Below are 21863 nucleotides of genomic sequence, written 5' to 3'. Positions count from 1 at the left end.
AGATCAGTGGTTTTTGTCTCATCAGTAAACAGCAGAGCTAGGACTGGAACCCAGGTCTGATTTAACATGTAATGCTCCTTTCCAATACAACTACCTGTTTATTTATTAGCGTTCACTATTTATTAGCAGTCTCAGATTGCCTGAGGTAGTTGCAGAGCCCAGGGATGAAGACTGTGGCCATAAGTAGCTTGCTGTAGATCCATAGGTGAGGCCCTACCAGCACTGGGCTGGATGTCACACAAAGGGAACCAGCATGACAGCTTGTTTGGGAGATGTGCAGTCAGGGACAGAGTACCTCTTAGACTTCCCTAAAGAAATGATGGAATAACAGGTTCCTGAAAATGCACTAAACTTCCTTGAATCTAATGGATACTCTCCCACGTCTTATTGGGTCTTGGTCATGACTTCATATTGCAGGTAGGCAGTGTTTAGGATGTTAGCCTAGAGAAGATCTGATTCAGGAACACAGAGCTGCCATGGAAAAGTCTATGATACCCCTTGTATGCATAGTAAGAGACAGGGATTCAAGCTAGAGAAAATTTGACTCCAGAGCAACCTAAGGAAGAATGACTGATAAATCAAGTAGGCAAACAATGGCACAGTTTGACTCCGGGGTGGGTCCCTCATCCATGGAAACATTCAGGAAGTAAATGATAAAGTAAAAGTAAAAGATAAGAGCAAGAGTCTGAACTAAATATGTTTCTCTCGTCACAACAAAATGATAATGTCTCCTATCCATGTATGTGGTATGCCAGGGAATGGAGAAATCAAGGTCCTATAGAGAACTGCACATAGTTTATTGATTTTTTTTTCTTTTTTCTGACCAGTTCCAGATAAACGGATAAAAGCAATTAAAGTACAGGGCATTCTGAATGGTCAAAAATTTAGTAATGTACATTGCAGGTTAGGGCGAAGGGTAAGCAAGGCCTGTTAATGTCTTTATCTGGAATTTCACAAATGCCAAGAATAATCATATTTCCTTTCCTGGTTATTCAAAGAAAACACAGGTCCTTATAATTTGTGAATTCTCTAGAATTGAGAGTAGAAATACATTTTAAGAATGTTAAAACTTACGGTTTTAACATTCACATTCTTAGGAATTATTGGCTTTTTAAAACACTGAAATAACAAAATTGAATAAAGTGCCTATGCAATTATTAAATATTTTTAATTTCATCAGTTTTAGGTTCTAGCTCAAGGGCCGTCTCTCCTTCATTCAATTTGTTAAATGCCTATAATGTGCCAGCTGGAGGCCTCCTTTGGTTTTCCTTCAGTTGACCAGTGATGCTTACTTCCTCTCCTGCTGGTATCACCTGATCTATATCTTTTTTTTTTTTTTTTTTTTTTTTTCAGATGGAGTCATGCTCTGTTGCCTAGGCTGGAGTGCAATGATGCGATCTCAGCTCACTGCAACCTCTGCCTCCCAGGTTCAAACGATTCTTCTGCCTCAGCCTCCCGAGTACCTGGGATTACAGGTCTGAGCCACTGCACCGGCCTGGCCTATGTCTTTATTATAGCATTCTACTTCATTTGCAGGCATCACTTCTGAACCCTACAAAATTATAAGCTCCTAAAGGGAAGGACCACATTTTATTCTGCCTTGTGCCACTAAGCATAGAAACTTAAACATGCAAGTCCTCCAGACTTGAATTGAACTATTATTATAGGGTTTTTGTGTCATAATAAACATATTAATGTTAAGTTATGCTCAATATAACTAACAAATGTCTATCAAATGCCTATAAGGCATCATTTTTTAAAGGCCATAGTGGATTAATCCTTGACCTGCCTGTATCAAAGCACATTTAGACTGGCACTCAGTGACAGTTTGGGAAGATGCCAGAGCTGCCTTCCATGAGGCCAGCCTCCCAAGGTCACACATGTGCTTAACAGAGGCTCACTTCCTACAGATACTTATGATGATTCTTGCAGATCTGTGTCAAGCAATATATTAAATGAAATACTAAATTTTGAAGATCAAAATGAACTTGTCCTAAACTATTACCCAATCCATAGCAAGAAAAGTAATTTACACATCAAAAGAAATTAGATACCAGGCAAACAAAAAATGGTAATTTTTTAAAAAACTGCTCCCAAAGGGTTTGTGGCCAACATTAATATTGCAGGAACATGTTTAGATAACTGCTATTTAGCATGGTTCCTGGAAACAGATTCTCAAAGCCAGGACTTACAGTTATTTACCTTCTTACAGCACTGCCCTGAGGGTTTTTTTTTTTGAGACGGAGTTTCACTCTTGTTATCCAGGCTGGAGTGCAATGGCGAGATCTCGGCTTACCACAACCTCCGCCTCCTGGGTTCAGGCAATTCTCCTGCCTCAGCCTCCTGAGTAGCTGGGATTACAGGCACGCACCACAATGCCCAGCTGATTTTTTGTATTTTTAGTAGAGACGGAGTTTCATCATGTTGACCAGGATGGTCTCAATCTCTTGACCTCGTGATCTACCTGCCTCGGCCTCCCAAAGTGCTGGGATTACAGGCATGAGCCACCGCGCCTGGCCCCTGCCCTGAGGGATTTAAGGCCTAAGTGAATAGAAAGCAAATGGGGAACAAAATGAGATAAAATGTTCACATCTCAGACTGTAGTGTATATAACTCATGGCTGTATGTTTGAAGATTTTATGATAAAATCCATATTCTTAAGAACACATGTAGGGAAGATTTTGGCCATTTCTTTAACATCCTCAAAACAATACCTACCAGAGAAAAAGCAAACACTCCTACAAGCATCAATATTCCACTTCTGAGGCCAAAGTACAAAACAGGCTCAGACAGAAACCTGGCAAAGGAAACTTATGCTGCACATATGTACTATTTTTCAGAGATCTAAATGATTTTTTTTCTCTCTGCCCCAAAGAATCACATATGAAAGTTTTCAAAGAATTAGTAAAGAAAAACAGTGAAATCTGGTGTTGAAGGAACAGTGGACTGTAGACAGTATCAGAAGTCTTGAGGCAACTCAGAGATTCAGAAGGGTGACAGACAGAGGCAGTTTCCACTGGAGGAAAGAGCAATGTAGGATGAGCAATTTACTGTACCTGTTGATTCACGTAGGATGCAAACAAAAGAGAGAAGTCAAAGATGTTCCCAAATTTCTTGCATAGGCAACAGATGAGTGATGTCATTCAAAGGAAAATGAATGACATGTCCTATCACAGAATTTGTAGAAGCTGGAGGTGTATAGCTTGTTTAAAAGGGGAAGGTTGCAGATAAAAGGTCAAATATATGAATGACTAAGATGTGGAAGAGGAATTAGATTTACTCTGGGTCATTCCAATGTTGCAAATTCTCAGGAAGGAAATCTGAGATACATAAAATCAAATTGGCCCAAAGTTCACCAGATCAGTTGAAGAAAATGAGCGGGCAGCTCCTGTGTGAGTGGAGGTGCTCTGCAGTAACACTTGGTGAGTGCAAAGGATGCAGGGATAGAAAGATGACTTTTAGGGTCTTTACTGTCATTATTATTCTCTGAGCATTCTTCACCTAGAATATTTAGAGCTTCGATTCTGGGCCACGAGTTGATCTGCTATTCCTGAACTACTTTAAATTTGAGGATAAGAATCTTGGTAGAATGAATTATCCTATGACTTATGATTGCTCAGTTCTAGCAATGGATATGCTACTAACCAGGCAAATTATTCAATCTTGGGCCTTAGTTTTCTCAACTGTAAAAGGCAGTATTTAAGCTGTTATGCACTTTACCTCAACAATTGTAGGATTCTAAAGAGAATTTATGTACTCTATGTTATGATGAAAGTCATTCTTTTAAGTTAAAAAAAAAATTCCTTCAAATTAGGGTCAATTTATGTTCCAAGAGTTCAGGTGGTACCTATCAGGCCCCTCCCCTCCTCCTTGTCCTTGTATTTTCACATCTGTTAGAGGAACAGATCTTAAGGGTCCTACTCTTGTTCTGTTATTGTTTGGGATCTGAATGAGTTCTGAGTGTTTTTTATCTTCCAACAGCTGGAGAGATCAAATAACTGTTCCTAAAAGCAAGGACAAGCCACAGCCAATTGTATATGTAAAACTTCATACTGATGTATTCAGCACAGTGAAATATAGCCCTATAATTTATACTATGAAAAGGTAGGTCTAATCCAATCATAATGAAGACCTTTAGGGGAAAACAACAAAAACTCTATTCCAGCTTCCAGCCAGTGGTCCGTATACTCACAGTCTAATACAACATAAAGACATTCCAATACAATGAAATAATTTGGATCATGTCCAGCCTCTATGTTTCAGACTTAGCTCAAGAGAGCTAAGTCTATTTCTTATTCAATAGAAATGAAAGTCATATTATATACTTCCCTAAGCCAAGAGATCATTGACAAAATTTGCTAATGAAATCAATTCATAACATTCATTCAGATTTTCATTTAAGCTTCTGGGTTCCTAACATATTTCTAAATTTACGCAGATTACCCTCTACAAAAAAATATGTCATAAGAGAAAACAATGATTACAAGCTAGCAAGGGACTTATGTTCACAGGAACAGCTCTTTATGTTGCTGAAGTCAGTTACAAAAACAGAGTAAGAAAAATTAAAAGCAAGAGCTCTAGACTCAGAAAACGTTGGGTTCAAATCCCAACTCTGTTACTCACTAGCAATTTAGTTGGGCAGCTTACCTAGCCTTATAGGATGCCAGTTTTCCTTTTGTAAAATTGTACTAAGGGTACTCACCTCATAAGTTTGTTTTGAGGATAAAATGATTAATATAAAAACCCTATTATAGTACCATGAAAACAGTGAGGCCTTAATGAATGTTAACTATTGATAATAACAATGTTATCAGCAAATGAGAAGAATTAGAATCTGGTGGGAGATGAAGACCTACTCCATGTTCTCTGTTCTGCCTTCTTCCCCTGAGGGATGTGTTCATCAACATTTAAGGAACTAGAAGGTGTACATCCTGGATGTTAAAAACAGGGGTTCTCCTCACTTATCAGTGAACAGCCCCAGTACTAGAGATGATTTTATAAAGATTGTAACTCCAACATCTAAGATATCCCTGAGAAATATCCCAGGCATATCTTATGCAGCCTGTTATTTGAGGGAACACAGAATTAACCCTTGGTTTTATCCTTAGCAAAATGGGATTATAAAATCTTTTTTTCACAATTATCTTCACAAATTATTATAAAATAATTATGGCAGAGCCAAATCTATTGACATGGGTATTTGCTACCCTTTCCCCTCCTCCCCTTGGATAAAGAGAATGCTGGTTTTGCCCCTTCAGTCACAACCTCTCACCTGCCCCACGATGAGGGTTCAACTATTGCTGGCGGGTTATTTGGGTTTTCATGACACACAATCAAAAGACAGAGAATAGGTAGAAGAGATGGGCTTGGGTTCGGGGAGGGGTTTTACCAGTGGGAGTTTTGAGGAGATTTTGGAAGAGACACGTTAGCAACATCAAAGTAGATGGGGGAAAAAATTGGGATTTCTGGAAGTATTGCTAGAGATGACACATCCCCTTTACCATGCTTTGACAGTTAAAGAACAGAAGTTGTTAGATCACTTTAAATTCACCTTTGATTGCCTGTTTCTCTGACAGAATCCCTACCTGGAGACTGGACCAAAGAGGCCATGTTTTCCATAGAGGCAACATAAGCAAATAAGAGAGGTGCAAAAACATGCAAACCTTAGGCAGGATTCATTGAGTTCATACATGACATGGGGAATATTGAAAAGACTGACATCTTAGAAAGGCATGTTAGGGTTGTGGGTCTAGACTGCATAAGGCTAGAGCTATGGCTGCACTAGGCCATCATCTTATTTTAATATTTTGTCCAAATTCTGGGCTTCTCATAATCAGAGAGCTATACCTACCAATTTCCTCTTACTATTCTTGGCTGCCCGGTCCCCATTCCTCTACTCCGGGATTTCTCAAGTTTTGCACTAATGGCATTTTGGGTTGAATAACTATTGTGGGGGTTTGGCTTGTGCAATGTAAAATATTTAGCAACATCCTTGCCTTCTACCCAGCTGCGGTCAATAGCATCTTTCTCCCCCTTCCCCCTGCTGGAAAGTTCCGGGGCAGGGCAGGGGCAGTCTTCTCCAAACATTGCCGAATGTTCCCTGGGGGCAAAACTGCTTCTGGTGGAGAACCCCTGCTTTACCCCAATCACCCAGGCTTACAAGAAAAATTTCATACTCCATCAAGTCATTCTACAATACTTCATTTTCAGAGCTTCCAACTACAGAAATTCCAAGCTCTCAACAATTCATAACCATTACAGTTTGCCTCACACTACACTGACTGCATCAGGCTATCATTTATAAATTACAATAATGGATATTTATTTTTTAAATATATTTGTTGGATATTTTTTATGTGCTAGGCATTGTGCTAGGTACTTAACAGGACAATTTTCATTCTTATACACAAGTAAGTGGTAGCTATTATTATCTCCATTCAGAGATGAGTAAAATGAAGACCTGAAAAATGAAAATAACTCATCCAAGGTCACAGCCAATAAGAGTCTGAACTGGGGTTTGAAGCTAATCTCTCCAAGGTCCACAGTCTCGCTTTGTCTCAGGCCACATTATTTCCCCGAATGAGAAAAACTAATACAGGGATACACAAGAAATACATTTACCCCAAGTTGCATGAGTTCAAACGGCAAGTCCAGCATGTAGACTGTCGTAGAGGGTGGTGCTGTCTGTACTGTGCAGACCATCAGCAGTATGGATGTCTTTATTCTAGGGACAGCAACAAGCTAATTTCTGAATTATGGATTTTCTACAGAAAACCAGAAAATGGTGGTTTCCTTTAAGTAGCAACCACAAGCAGTAGCTGGTTGCCATGGTAGCAGAGGTAAACTTAACCTTGACTGGGAATGCAATCACCAGAAAGGGACAGCAAGTATGGTCAGGAGTCTAAACCAGACCAGAGGTATTTTAACTGGAGAAGAAAGTCAAAGGAGAGAAATGATAGTCATCATCAGTTATTTGAAAGGCTACTATCTAACTAAAGTGAAGCACACATTCTAGATTATTCTAAAAGGAAAATCCAGCATTAGTGAGTGGAAATTATAATGTGGTCATGGAAGCCAGTTTTCCACTGAATGATAAGAAAGAACATTTAACCATCGTGTGTTCCAACTGGATTGAAACATTAAACAAGCTGTCTAGAGAGCAACAAGCTGCTAGAATGGGGAGATGCTGACAGGAAAGTCGTCTCTGTTGGGAGACCCAGTGTGGGTGAGACTGGGGTGGACAAATTCCCAGGCCCTCTCCCCAGCCAAAATCTGTTTCTCCAGAGAATTAGCAAATTGGGGATCCCTGTTGTAAACAGACAAATGGAAGGTCCACCGGGCAGAAAGCCCCAGCTGCTCATCAGTATAAGAGGAGAGGTAAACTACAATCTCACCTGGGAAGGAAATGCCATTTAGGTGACACCAAACCAAAGGGAGGAGGAACCTTGTGGGGGATGTTTTCCCTCTGTTCTGAGTAGATGATCATGGGATAAGGCGTAAGGGTAAAATCAGAAACAAACACAACAAACAAAAAACCCCACCAAGAATCAAGCGGCTTTCTGCTGTCTTGCAACCCTCAGACGCTCTGATGCCTCTTTCTTGGAATGTACCGCCACCTCCCGCTGCTTTGGCCTGAAAACTGCATTTGATTTTAAAAAGAAAATCGGCAACCATCCAGCTAGGGGATAGTTAGAGTAATAGTTGATTAGTCCCTTTCTAACCACGAATACTACCTTTTGTTTCATTGCTCTTTATTTGCTCTACACCAACAATTCATTAAAAACATCTCACCCCTAGATTCAGTGAATGGATAGGACAAGTCTAAACCCAAACATTCCTCTTGGAAAACCAACCACATTGTAAATATGCAGGACCTGTCCAGGAAAATAAAACTGTTACAAAGTCAACCTCTACTGAGGCACACAGCCTCCTTTGGGGGAAAAAAAAAAAGAGGTGCTGAAAAAATGACAGGTTTTTCTTAAAAAACAACAAAAACTATACTTACTCATTTTTGCATATTCAGCATGAAGAACACCTAAGAGAATTTTCCCTATCTCTTCATCTCCAGGGCACTCAAAGCATTTACAATCTAATTATTTTATACAACACCCATTAAGTGGGCACCAAAGATTGTTATCCTTCTTTGATTTCTAAGAAAGCAACTACAGAAAGATTAAACAAGTTGCCCAAGGTCGTTCAGTAAATTGAGATCCCTGGATTTTCCATTCAGTGATTGTTCTAGGGACACAGTGCAAAGTGACTGAATTCTCTAAACTTACCAAAACCCCTAAGTCTTACAGATATCTTCCCAAATTCACCCCACATGAGCTTTCCATCATCTAATCACAAATCTGCCACCACGAAGATCCCGGACATGAGTATCCTACCAGACCAGTGCCATGTCTGCAAGAAGCCTGGCGCTACACCTGACGGCTTTCGAATCACCATCAAACGATTCCTTTATCTACTGAAGTTGATTCTGCCTGGCTGCATCTGGGAAATTTTTAACCCCTCGATTAGCTATTGCACAGTTGGTTTAACTTGGATGAGACAGAGGACAAAATAGTAGTGGTTTAAAAAAATGCCTCCACCATTCTGATTACAAAGGAGGCATGATTAACGAAGTGCCCTTTGTATCCAAGCTCCATTCTAAGAGAAACAGAAAGAGCTTTCCTTCCCCCTTTTTTGATCGCTGAGTCTTTTCCTACTTGTCTCATCACCCACACAATCTGTTCTCAGCCCAAACAGACAATCCAGCCAGTCTGTGGAGAGTTCCTAAAACATTTATGTCGTGAAAGCAGACAGGATGAACAGGACCTCATCTCGACAAAGGATGATGGGACATTCAGCAAAAGAGTTCACAAAGGGAAATACAGATGGAGGCCCAGAGCTGAATGCATTTGCCCACAGTGTCTAACACAGTGCCAGTCCTTATGGGTACTTGTAAACCTTCTGGTCAATTTACAGCCACCTCCAGGTTTTATCCCCCAAATTCCATTACTTTTAGAAAAGAGTGTTTTAAAAGAAAATACAACTAACAAGGAAGGAGGTCCAAATCAGTGCTTTTTAAGAATCCTTCAGTTTCTCTAGACGTTTAAACATAAAAATAGCAACTTAGATGAAGATTTTAGTTCCAACACTACGAGATCAGGGTTGACATAATGCATATAAAATACTTAATACATTGCCTGGTGCATACTAAGTACTCGAATAATATTACCTAATAAGGCCGGGCGCGGTGGCTCACGCCTGTAATCCCAGCACTTTGGGAGGCCGAGGCGCGTGGATCACGAGGTCAAGAGATCGAGACCATCCTGGTCAACATGGTGAAACCCCGTCTCTACTAAAAAATACAAAAATTCAGCTGGGCATGGTGGCACGTGCCTGTAATCCCAGCTACTCAGGAGGCTGAGGCAGGAGAATTGCCTGAACCCAGGAGGCGGAGGTTGCGGTGAGCCGAGATCGGGCCATTGCACTCCAGCCTGGGTAACAAGAGTGAAACTCCATCTCAAAAAAAAAAAAAAATTACCTAATATTTTCATCTTATACTACTCTATTTTACTAATTTTTATATATGACATGCCTGTCTACTCAGCTAAATAGATCCACCTTATCTGTTTTTTTTGTGTAGTCCAAAAGATAAATGCCTTCATATAATTATTTTATTTAAGCCTTCAGATCTATAGTAGGTTACAAGCAGTAGAAGCACACCTAGGTCTAGTAGCTGGCAAGTGGTAGATTACCCTACTGAGATCTCAGTTCACAGATTTCACATCCAGTGTTTTATTTCAATAACAACACAAATGAACAGATTCTCATCTCTTGTGCCTCTTTGTATTCTTCAGAATTTAGCTGAGCGCTAAGAAATACCTTAATCATCATCTAAAATAAATTTCTAATCATAGGTGACCTAACATCTCTGAAAATTTATTTTAGCGCCTTTAATAAGGAAGAAAAGAAATGGATGGAAAAGCCCAACCATATTTGGCTATGAGGAAAGACATGCCTCTGTTTTTATTTGCCAAGAGACAGCCTTAACAGGTCGATTTAGAAAGACAAGAGGAAGCATGAGGGATTCAATGATATACCTAAGGAGACAAATGGGGCTAGAGCCAGATCTCTTGATACTCTGCTTATGGCTTTCTGTATTAAGCTAATTATTTAGCACTTTGAGTGAGATGAATCTTGACTTGGATTACACACATCAAGCTGTGTTTCAGGTGATCATTCCATACTTCAAAGGCCCATACCAATCCCCATTATAAAAAAAAAAATCTGATCTAAAAAATGCCTAGAACTCAGTCTTTTTCACCTAACTTAGCCCTTAACAACAAACTGTCTTATTTTATGGATCTTGTTTTCCCAATCAAATTTAAGTTGCTGGAGGGCAAAATCCATGTGTTTGCTCCTTCTGTAGCCCATGGCTAACCTAGTTCAGGACTTGTAGCAACTTGTGCTCCTCATTGCTTGGTCTGCCTCACAGCCTCCTAGATGTCCCAAAGAACCTTGAGTCACCATAACATCTACTGAATTTCCCAACCATCCCCAGAACTACTGCTCTGCTTGGGCAGTCATTAAAGCTTCTCTTCTGCCTTCAGGATCTTCATTTCAGCTGCCAGAACATCCTGTTGCCATCCATTTCACACAGACATCCAGCCCAGCAGGAACACGTGTTGCAATGAGCTTTGCTTCAAAGCCAGCAGCCTGGCCAAGTTCCAGGAATTGTCACTAATGATCTTCACCAGCTACTTGGTGCTCAACAGTGATCTCTGAACACACACACACACACACGCACACACACACTCCATTTCCAATATTGCTTTAGTTAGAGGAGCTGCCTAACACAGGTTGGTTCCATAACTTATTTTATTCTTTAATTGTTACAGAGAACTTATGTCATCAAAACAAGCAAACCCTCCAAATACATTCTCTGCAATGCAGCAGTGGCCTCCACCAACTTACTCCTTTTTTTCTGAGATGGATTCTTGCTCTATCGCCCAGGCTGGAGTGCAGTGGTGTGATCTCGGCTCACTGCAACCTCTACGTCCTGGGGTCAAGTGGTTCTTCTGCCTCAGCCTCCCGAGTTGCTGGGAATACAGGCACATGAAACCACACGAGGCTAATTTTTGTATTTTTAAATAGAGACAGGGTTTCGCCATGTTGGGTAGGCTGCTCTCAAGCTCTAGAGCTCAGGTGATTCACCCACCTCGGCCTCCCAAAGTGCTGGGACTACTTTTTTTTTTTTTTTGAGACGGAGTTTCGCTCTTGTTGCCCAGGCTGGAGTGCAATGGTGCGATCTCGGCTCACCACAACCTCCGCCTCCCGGGTTCAGGCAATTCTCCTGCCTCAGCCTCCTGAGTAGCTGGGACTACAGGCACGTGCCACCATGCCCAGCTAATTTTTTGTAGTTTTAGTAGAGACGGGGTTTCACCATGTTGACCAGGATGGTCTTGATCTCTTGACCTCGTGATCCACCCGCCTCGGCCTCCCAAAGTGCTGGGATTACAGGCTTGAGCCACCGCGCCCGGCCTCCACCAACTTATTTTTAAACTGAAGGCCTAACAAGGGCATCAGTTTCTTTGATTGTAAGAGACAGGAAACCTTGCTCAAAGATACTTCGTCAAAACTAAATTAAATTAACCAATCAATTAGTAAGGTGATACTGAAAAATATCTAGAGATAAAGCTGTCTTCTAGTGGTTGTTTTGATAAATCAAATGATGTCAACAGATCTCACTTCTCTACAGTCACTGAATTCCACCCTATATTTTATTAGCTTCATTCTCAGGCTTCATTGGAAAGACCTCAGCAATTCCAGGCTTATATTCTGTGAGTTCAAATTCAGTAAGAACCAGAGAGGATATCTCTTCCTGGTAACCTCCACACAAATCTCAGAATTCACTCCAATTGACTAACTTGAGGCATGAATCCACTGTGGCTAGTGCTTAGCTTGGTCATATGTCCATCACTAGAATCAGAAGTGAAGATTCTCTTAAGCCACATGGACTGAGAGTGGGGAAGAAAATGTTCCACAAAGAAGATTCAGGCAGATCCTGCTGTCAAAACAAATAGGCGAAATACTGGGTAGCCAGAAAACACCAATCCTTCTCCCCAATAAATCTTCCTTCTTTTCCTAATCTCCAAGAAGTTGTATTACTGGGATGATCCAACTTTGAAAATAGTATATTAAGAGAAAGAAACAACAAGGCAAGTCAGTATGTTGCCAGTAAGCACATGAAAAGAGGTTTACCATTACTGTCAATCAAAGAAATGTAAATTAAAAGAATAAGATATCCTGGCACATTGGGAAACATTTTTTAAATAAAAGTAATCACCAGTACTGGCTAACATGCAAAGAGACAGACATTCCCAGATTTGGCTACTGGGTGATATGATTATCACTCACCATCAAAATCCTTAAAAATGTGCATTTCATTTTACCTAAGTTAAATTCACAGAAGTGAATTTACTAAGGAAATAATAAAGGACATAAATAAGAATTTAAATACAAAGAAGCTTTCTCCAGTATTGTTTATAATAACCCCAAACTAGAATAATTCTAAATGTCCAACAATAGATTGAGCAATTTAATTATTATAGCCATACTAGAAGTTATCATACTGACACTAAAAATGAACTTTCAATGCATGTTTATTAGCATGGCTTAAATAAGTAGAAAGGCACAACACCGAAGAATTAATAAAGTGGGCAACCATAGCATCATTCACTAATGAAACCTAGTAAATTAGTTTCACTCTCATCCCCTAGGCACTGGCTCCTCCTTTAAGATTTACCCCAGGGTTCTAAAGACCCAGATTCTGCCCAGAGAAAGAGAAAAACAACTGGACATCCTCAGCAGGCTAAAATATGTTGACTAAATATGTAAAGAGATATTCAAAAACTGTTATGGGAGCGGCTTGCTAGGCAGAGGAAGGTGAAGAAGATAGACCACAGCTGGCATTTTCTTGTCCTGGAAGAGAGCTCAAAAAGTAATGCTTGGCTAATATACAGTGATTTCTATCACAAATAATTCATATATTTTTTAAACTACTCTTTTTTCTTGTTCTTCAGCCTATCATAATGCAATTATTATTCAAATCCCCAGAGTTCTTCCCTCCACAAACAGCTACTGCATTGCCAGACAAAACATACCACAAACAGTTATTCCCCATCTCAGTTTTTATAACCTTAAAATATAAATATGCCTAGTAGACTGGCCTATCTTAGAGTGTTGTTGGGGAGATCAAATAAGATGATTTCTACTAACGTGCCTTTAAGGATGATAAAAGCGCTATACAAATGTGAGGCATCAGGCATATCAATGCATTACCTAGATTTACCAAACACAAAACAAAGCATGGGAGGGTTCCTGGCAGGCCTCTGTCACCTCCATAACCCTCATGTTCTTTTCCCTGCAATCATTTCAGAAAACCAGATGTTTGTTTGCCACGTTTCTCTGTAGCAAAAGGGCAGGCCCTCTCTACATTCAAATTGGCTGAAGTTGGTGTTTCTAGCTGTTGAAACTTAGGAAATAATGGGAGAAAATGCTAAAAATAATCCAAAAAGCAGACAGGCACATTTTAGAGACTGGAGCCCTAAGATGGAAAAAGGTAGCAGGATGAACAGGTATAGGGTTAATGGTTTTCATATTATTTCATTCAAGCCACAACAATGACAAATCCTAAAGATATAAACTTCTGAGAGTGAGCATTCTTTCAGAATTAGCACACAGGACTCCTATTAGCAATATTTGATAGTGCTCCAAATATCTTCCCAAAGGAAATCACTGCAGAAAAAAACAAAGTTCTTCATTGGTAGGGCTGTGCTTGTATACCATGTATACAAGCTGTTTCTTCTACAGTCTCTTAAAAGAGACTATAGAAGAAACAGTATGTTTCTTTATTTTAAAAAATGGCAAAAACTTAAATAAAACATGGATGGAGCAATAAGAAGTACACTGAAGTTCTTAAATGCCCTTCTTTTTAAATCCCCACCCCAATTACGTCCCTCCCTTGAGGATATTTACAATCCGCTATGACACATGCTCTGTACCTTCTTGGTTCAAGGAAAACACACCTACAGCATTTCAAATTAACTACTGACCCTTACTCTCACACTATAAACAAACCCTTTTCACAGTCTCAATTGCATTGTGTCCACATTGATTAAAGCTTGAAGCCTGGTGACCTCATGTGGTGTTAACTTCTCCCATGCACCAACAGCATTCCGCCTTTCTACTCAATTACCCCCTTTGGTGCCAGAGGATCGCTACCCAATGAACACATACAATGGACTTCTGCTTCATTACACTAACCAACAGCAGGATAGAAATAAGCAGAAGAGGAATAAACAAGCTAATTTATCATGAGGACAGAGCAATCTTTCACCAGTCTCACCATGGAAAAGTTCAGTGGTTAACGGGAACATCAATAGTCTGGGGGTGATGTTTATGATCTTACAGATTATGGACAAAACCACAACAGAACCCCAAACTGACTAAGGAATTCTGCAGATTAGCAGGTGTGAACACATGCACACAAAACCCATGCCTTAAAACTCCGGGGTCCTACATAAAACCTACTCAGTAATTATTTTGGGAAGCACAACCCTGAGCTTTGGATAACGTGAGCTGACACTCTGGTAATTTGCCCCAAGTGTTCAACCTAACCGTGGGGCCCCTCTTATTTATCTTTGACAAGGTGGTCAGGAGGGACCCAGCCTCTTTGTGAGAGTGGTCTGGTGCCCTCCCTCCCCCGCTTCATTAGGCATGGCAAGGGCACAGCGGTTGATTAAATTAACAACTTTGGAGGGCTTCAGTCCCAGTTCCCAGACATTAGCACCATCATCCAGAACAAATTAAAAGTCTCACAGCAATTAAGCAGATTTTGAAAATGAATTTCCCATGGTTCAATGGCTCAACCACAATCTTGAGTTAAGTATCAGAGAAGAGTGTTGAAGGAAAAGAAGAGGAACCGACTGCTGAATTTCCAAAGCAAACACACAACTGGTAGAAGTAGCATACACAATAAACTTCTGAGCCTCTGCTAAGTAGGCTTATACATTTCTTTGATAGCAAATTGGAAATATTCAGTCACAGAAGGGGAAGGAATAAAACATTAACAGAATGGTTACATCAAAATGGTGCATTTTTTTCTTTGTTTTTATGTCATTTAACAATATTGTATTCTTGTTCAAAAATATAAATAGATATTGAGAGGGGACAAAAAATACCTACTTCCAGTCACGGGCTTTTAACTTCAAACAAGAAATTGTACATCCAACTCTGGAGCTGGCATCAGCTACATTTCTCTGAACCAGTACAACCAGGTTCACAACAGGCAAAGACCTTGCATGCTAGCCTCCAAAGGACCCTGGGTGCTTTACTTCTAAGAACTCATTTCTGAGTCAAAAGAGTAAGATTAATAATAAAATAATACCTATCATATTCTAGGCGTGTACTCTTTGCCAGGCACTGTCCTGAGGCCTTGTTATACTTGCTTGCTTCACTGTCAGCTTACATGCCTCGCACCTCCGCCTGGCTCTACTTGCAAGTCACAGGACTGGGTTCCTCTGAGCCCGTAGGCAGACATTTGGCACAGCTTTTGTGCAGGAACCTGGAGGAGTCCTGAATGTGTGAATGAATCCATTCCCACTCACCAGATCTATAAGCCGAATACAATGGAATGCAGAGGTAGTTACTTGAATGAATTATGTTTTCCTGTCAAGGGCATTTATGAAAGCTGACATCATAAATACATTATTGGTCTCTAAGTACAACTGTAAGTAAATCTACAAAATTCTTAGAAGGATAACTTTGAGAAATTAGTTTTCCATCTCTAAAAGTTTATGGAATATTAAACAAACTATGTGGGTCTTCTAAAAAAAAAAAAAGCCCCTTCAAAATAGCTCTCCTGGAACAGAAGAAACATATTTATTTCTTAAAGACCGTAAATTTCAAAATTTGCATTACCAACAGTTCCATTTGGATATTCGGAATTTGGAAATACGTGTACTTCTGTGTGTTCCCTTCCTCCCACTAAACTCTAATCACCTTGTATAGACAACCAGCCACAGTCAATTCTCTGCCTTTATGGCCAAACAGGGACCCAAATATATAGCCCAGACATAATAATAATCAGCATAACAGTAGGCATTGGTAATGAAACTCTCCATTAGTGGTCAGAAAGCTCAGTTCAAATCTTATTTCTCACTACGTCATCCTTGGGCCTTAGTTTCCATAACATAATAGAAAAAGCTCTCTTTCCAACTCCAAAATTGTACCATTGTATAAATGTAAGCATGTGTATTACGATTGTAGCACAATCTTTTATGTTCAAGTGAATAATAACCCCCCCCCATTTAAATAGCAATAGCCTGGAATATAATGTTATAAAACTTAGGGCAGACCTCAAAGCTTTAAAGTTGAAGCATTTTAGTTGCCTCCACAATAGGTCCAAAATGCAAGGCATTTATCTCTTCATTTCTTCAACAGATATTATTGGGTACCTACGTTGCACTGATCTGTGGTAACAACCATAGATAAAGGTGAGTCAATTAGACCATCCTCGTTCTCACACAGCTTATAGTTTGACAGAGGTTGTATTTTAATGATTATTTTTTGTTTAAAGTTTCTTATAAAACAGCACTAAAATTCTCGCTAATGTTTCAGAAGTGATTAATATTTTATTTTTTAAAATAATTTTCCTCCAAGTTTGACTTTCAAAAGTCTTTGTCATTTATGTCATATCTAGAAGCAAAAAAATTTCCCAGTGGATGATGACTCCAATTTGATCATGTAAAACAGAAGTACAACTGGGTTTCGCTTTGCAGCAAGCAAAGAGGGAATAGCTTCTTCCACCTAATGAGTGATATCCATTTAAAAGTCATGCTACCTGGGCTTATCTATGCTCTAAAGAGCCATCAATACTGGCCCAGTATTTTAAAAGACAAATATTTAGATTCAGATTAAATGTTGGTTAAAAAAAAAAAAACTAAGTTAATCACTCTAATTTACCAAATATATGAATGACATGCTTCTTGGACTATTGGCTAGCATAGATGTTGCCTAATAGGAAGGCTATCAAGCAGGGTGGCTGGGTTTCTAATTTTATCCAATCCATTAAGAGGCAGAAATAACCTGTCATTGACCTTACAAGACACAGGTTGACTCCAGAATAAGCAAACAAACAGACTTGAAAAGTTAATTACTACGGGCAACCTCTACTTTAGGGAAATGGCTTATATATATTAATTAATCTCACACCTATGTGCAGGCTCCCAAGAAGATGACTTGTGTTCTCTCATTTAAGTCCCACACCCCCTGTGACTCAGATATTTTGGGTTGAGGAAACTGAGGCTCACAGAATTTAAATGGTTTGTCTAGGTTATGAAACAAGTTTGATAACAAAGAGATAAATCAAATTACTATCGATCAACCATAAAACCACATTCCGTCAGTTATAGAAATCCAAACACTTTGAATGGAGGGATCAAGTTTCTCAAGGATTGAGCCTCTCATTTAACACAAACTATCCTATGGAAAACCTCAAGCCAACACTGTCTTATTTTGTAGAGTGACTATTTCTCAAGAATCCTATAAGAAGCCGACATTATCAAGAGGCAACTTTCAAAATTCCTGCAACAGTTCTGTTAAGTGGGAAGAGTTAATGTCTTTCCTTTACAGAGCTGGTTTAAGTAATTAGCCGAAGTTCTAACACAGAAATATGACTGCCTCACGTATATACTAATCCTGACTTGGTTAAAATCCCAAACATACTGCTCATGTTTCTCCTAAATTTTCTTTCTCTTTTTCAAGAAGTGGGTGGGGGAGGGAAGGAAGGTACTGGGGGAATTCTTCTGATTCTGTAAAAACAGAAACAAATGCTAATTAAAAGATGACCTTAATGCCCTTTCGGTTTAAAAATCTTGAGCATTTACAAATTATCTTGTTTTTTTCTCTTTCATCAACTATTACCCAGAAATACCTCATTCTCATAAAGCCAAGCTCTGTTCTGTTTGGGCACGTTCAAAGAATAGTGCCAGGGATTTAACACTGGCATGCTCATAGACCTGCAAATTCTGAAATTCAGGGGGAGGTATGAATCAAAAGATGGCGGAGGTCCCACAGTTGTGTCAGGGCCAAGCCCCACCCCACCCACATCCTCATATGATCCTCAAGAAGCAAAACCTTTCTGAGATGTCCTATAAGTGACAGAGGGGCCCAATGTGCAGTCTTTTCAAAACCTTAGTAAAAATCTTATCCACTTAGATAAGATTTAAAACCTTTCTGAGATGTCTTGTAAGTGACAGAGGGGCCCAACGTGCAGTCTTTTCAAAACCTCCGTAGAAATCTTATCGACTTTGCTTAGCCCGGATACCCAGGGATAAAGTAGGAGCCTGGTTCACACAAGCCAGAACTAGCTCAACAGAACAGAGAAAAGAAAGGAATGTGGGGACGCGTCTTTTCTCTGTCTTTTCCACGTCTGAGGCATTCTGCTCTGGGGCAAATTACAACATAACTAAAAGCAGATAAAATACAGGAGAACTGAGTAAAAGAAACAGGACCTCAAAAAGGAGGGGCTCTGCCTCGAAAGAAGGCTGGAATTCATAAAACATGGAACCTAACTTTTTTAGTGGTGATCACCTGAAGGCAAGCTTGTTGAACAGAGACTTAAAAGTCAAATTCATTTCAGCTAAATTAGATGGTGCAGAAAAATAATGCTTCGTGACTCTGCTCAGTTTCAACAAAATGAAAGACAGAGGAGGAAGAATTTACAGTATAATACTTGCACCACTCGAATCACAAAAATATGCTTGTTAGTCACAAAGGAGGGGCCCCGCAACCTTGTAAGCCTTATTTTAGCAATGTGAATTTTCTGCTTGCAATTACCTTCAAAGTGAAGAAATGGCAGAGACGAAGAATGAGGAATTTTGTTGCTGCTTTTGTATGTAAATCTGACCAAAATATATAAGGCTATGTGACTTCCTCCCCCCCACCCAGCTCACTACAACTTCGGAATTATGCCTGACACAAACATCCTCTGAAAGCACAGGAATTAGTCACAGATTTTTTTAGTCAAGGAAGCCTCAGACTGATAAAGTCTTAAAACCAGACACAGGACTGTGTTTTTTGGATTGGATAAGTAATGGCTATACTGCGTGGTTTTGGTGTGTGTTTTTTAAAGAGTTTTAAATGTACATTTCCCCAAGCAGGAGGAAGGGAATGTGCCACGCCCTCAGCAAGCAAGGAAGGAATTTAGTTTATGTTTTTTAAATTCTGTAGTGTTCTTTAAAATCCGCATAGCACAGCATAACATTCCACATAGTTCCGTTGTTCCATAAGGGATGAGCTAAGTATATTAAGGATACAAAGGGAAGGGGTGACAAGTTATTGCTATTTTATTTTCAAGTAACAGAAAAATCAATCTAGCTATAAAAGCACAAGTTGGAGGCCGGGCGCGGTGGCTCAAGCCTGTAATCCCAGCACTGTGGGAGGCCGAGGAGCGTGGATCACGAGGTCAAGAGATCGAGACCATCCTGGTCAACATGGTGAAACCCCGTCTCTACTAAAACTACAAAAAATTAGCTGGGCATGGTGGCACGTGCCTGTAATCCCAGCTACTCAGGAGGCTGAGGCAGGAGAATTGCCTGAACCCAGGAGGCGGAGGTTGCGGTGAGCCGAGATCGTGCCATTGCACTCCAGCCTGGGTAACAAGAGCGAAACTCTGTCTTAAAAAAAAAAAAAAAAAAGCACAAGTTGGGAATGTTTTACACATTAACTTTATAATAGCCTTAGACAGAAATCAGATGAACTTCACACTGAAACTCTGTGGGATATGTATCTTTGGGGCACTGAGTGGCATTAGAAACTGAGTCCAAGCCATGGCTCTGCCTAATTGCATGAGCTGAATGGCTTCCCTTTCCTGGGACTCAAATTCCTTCTAAATTAAGGTAGAACAAGATAGTCTCGAAGGCCCTTTCATCTTTGTGATTTAATACCGACAAGCTCTTCAGCTTCTGTTCAGGCCAAACACCACCCGAGTGCATGGGTACAGTGGATCCAAGTGGCTGCACTCATGGACAGTGACAAAATCACACAGCTTTAGGGTGGGATCAAGTATTCTATTGGCCTAGAATCTGTTGATCCTGTCTGCCAAGGTGGTGGGCGGGGGTGGAGGTACCACGGATCTGTGGAATGACTTGCCTAATATCCCAGAGACCCCTGAATCCCAGGCATTCTTATTCTGAATAGAGACTTTTAATCGATTTCTTGTCTCTTCCTTTGTCCTCATGTTACCACACTTCTACAAGTCTGTTCTGCCAGTGAGAGTTGGCAAATCATCCCAGCTTAGAAGTATAGACTTATAAAATGGCATAATCAAGCTCATTAACATTGTATATAATGCAAAAGTAATAGATCTGAGCAAAAGCATGAGAGATTCTCTTGGGATTAAATGTGCATGCTTTAGGAGAAGACTTGGACTTGTGTTCTTATTTGTTAGCTTTCTGCAATAACATTACTATCTATCAGTTGGGGGCGGCTCATAATGAAATACTTGGTTATAGCACAGGAACTAATGTTAGAGAGCAGGATGACCTCCTTGAACTTTCAAACCCAAACCAAGTAAGGTTTTGGATCATTCCCATTCCTTCTGCCTCAACAGATCTACTAATTTGCAGGTGGTGGGCAAAGTGGTGATGGCACAAAGAAGGAAAAGAGGCCAGGCGTGGTGGCTCACGCCTATAATCTCAGCACTTTGGGAAGCTGAAGCAGGTGGATCACCTGATGTCGGGAGTTCGAGATGAGCCTAACCAACATGGAAAAACCCTGTCTCTACTAAAAATGCAAAATTAGCCAGTAGGGTGGCACATGCCTGTAATTCCAGCTACTTGGGAGGTTGAGGCAAGAGAATTGCTTGAGCCCAGGAGGCAGAGGTTGCAGTGTGCTGAGATAGAAAAGAATGGATAATACATAGTATCATGTGTAAGTTTCCCCAGATCTAAGTAGAGAGAGAAACAAAGAGAAGTAGGAGAGATGGATTTGGATTAAGCAAATGATTTCAGTGCAAAGTCCTTTGGAAATCACATCTCTGACAGGTCTGGCTCAATGAGACACTCCAACAAGTGCCAAGTCCTCAAGACAGTAGATTCCAGTGGTATTTAATGCTTGTAGCAATCCCCATGAGGAAAGAGGGCTCTGTTTCACATCACAGTTGAGAGAGGGAGTCAATGAGATTTTATGACTTATTTGGGATCATTGAGGCCACAGGTTGTCTGCAGAGTCCTAGCCAAGCAACTATGTGATGCTGCTTTGAGACCAGAAGCTCTCTCTTTGGGATGGGGTCAGCCAGGACTAAGGCAGCAGTTAACTGGCCTCCAACCAACTTTCATGACCTGTCCTTATTAAACTAGGGCTGAAGAAAAACTGAGTCAACCATTTACAGACTGATTATCTTCTTTCTAAAGGAAAATCATAATGCCTTGCCAAAACAAATGTAATAGCTAGGCCTTTTCTTTCAATTACCTCTGCTTTCTTGGAAATGTGTATCTGTGGATAAAACTTCAGAGTTAACCCAGGGAATTATCCAGATGTTTAAGAAGACCCTGTAATTCCTGTGGGCCAGCAAAGAAAGAACATCCCTTTGCCAGATTATATTATCAGAATGGAGTACTAGGGAGAAAGAAGGAGCAGAAAGTTAAACCTGAAGGTCCAGGATTTAAATATGCATAGCAGATAGAAATGTTAGCCCAGCTTTGGGGCATTGGGTGGCACTGGAAGCAGGTTTTGGAAATCCAGGCACAAACCGTGTCTTTGAAAAGATAGTCTCATAAATTTCCAGAGGCCTTCATTTTCTTTTCTTGAGT

General features: G+C 40.2%; 1 protein-coding gene and 1 long non-coding RNA gene across 3 annotated transcripts in view; both read right to left on the bottom strand.

The window, feature by feature from the left end:
- Positions 1-21863, bottom strand: part of WLS (Wnt ligand secretion mediator) — a 132039-nt gene that overhangs the window by 101661 nt on the left and 8515 nt on the right. The gene's annotated exons all lie outside the window — the stretch shown is intronic.
- On the bottom strand, positions 5325-11041 carry LOC116563862. The gene is made up of 2 exons (XR_004274608.1): positions 9530-11041; positions 5325-9220 (listed from the first exon to the last, which is right to left on the bottom strand). It is a non-coding gene; the product is annotated as an uncharacterized LOC116563862 (long non-coding RNA).

Source organism: Sapajus apella, unplaced genomic scaffold (assembly GCF_009761245.1).
Source record: "Sapajus apella isolate SASKATOON/1434 unplaced genomic scaffold, GSC_monkey_1.0 scaffold36, whole genome shotgun sequence".
In the NCBI taxonomy this organism is placed as follows: domain Eukaryota; kingdom Metazoa; phylum Chordata; class Mammalia; order Primates; family Cebidae; genus Sapajus; species Sapajus apella.
This window is presented reverse-complemented; position numbering and strand designations above follow the sequence as displayed.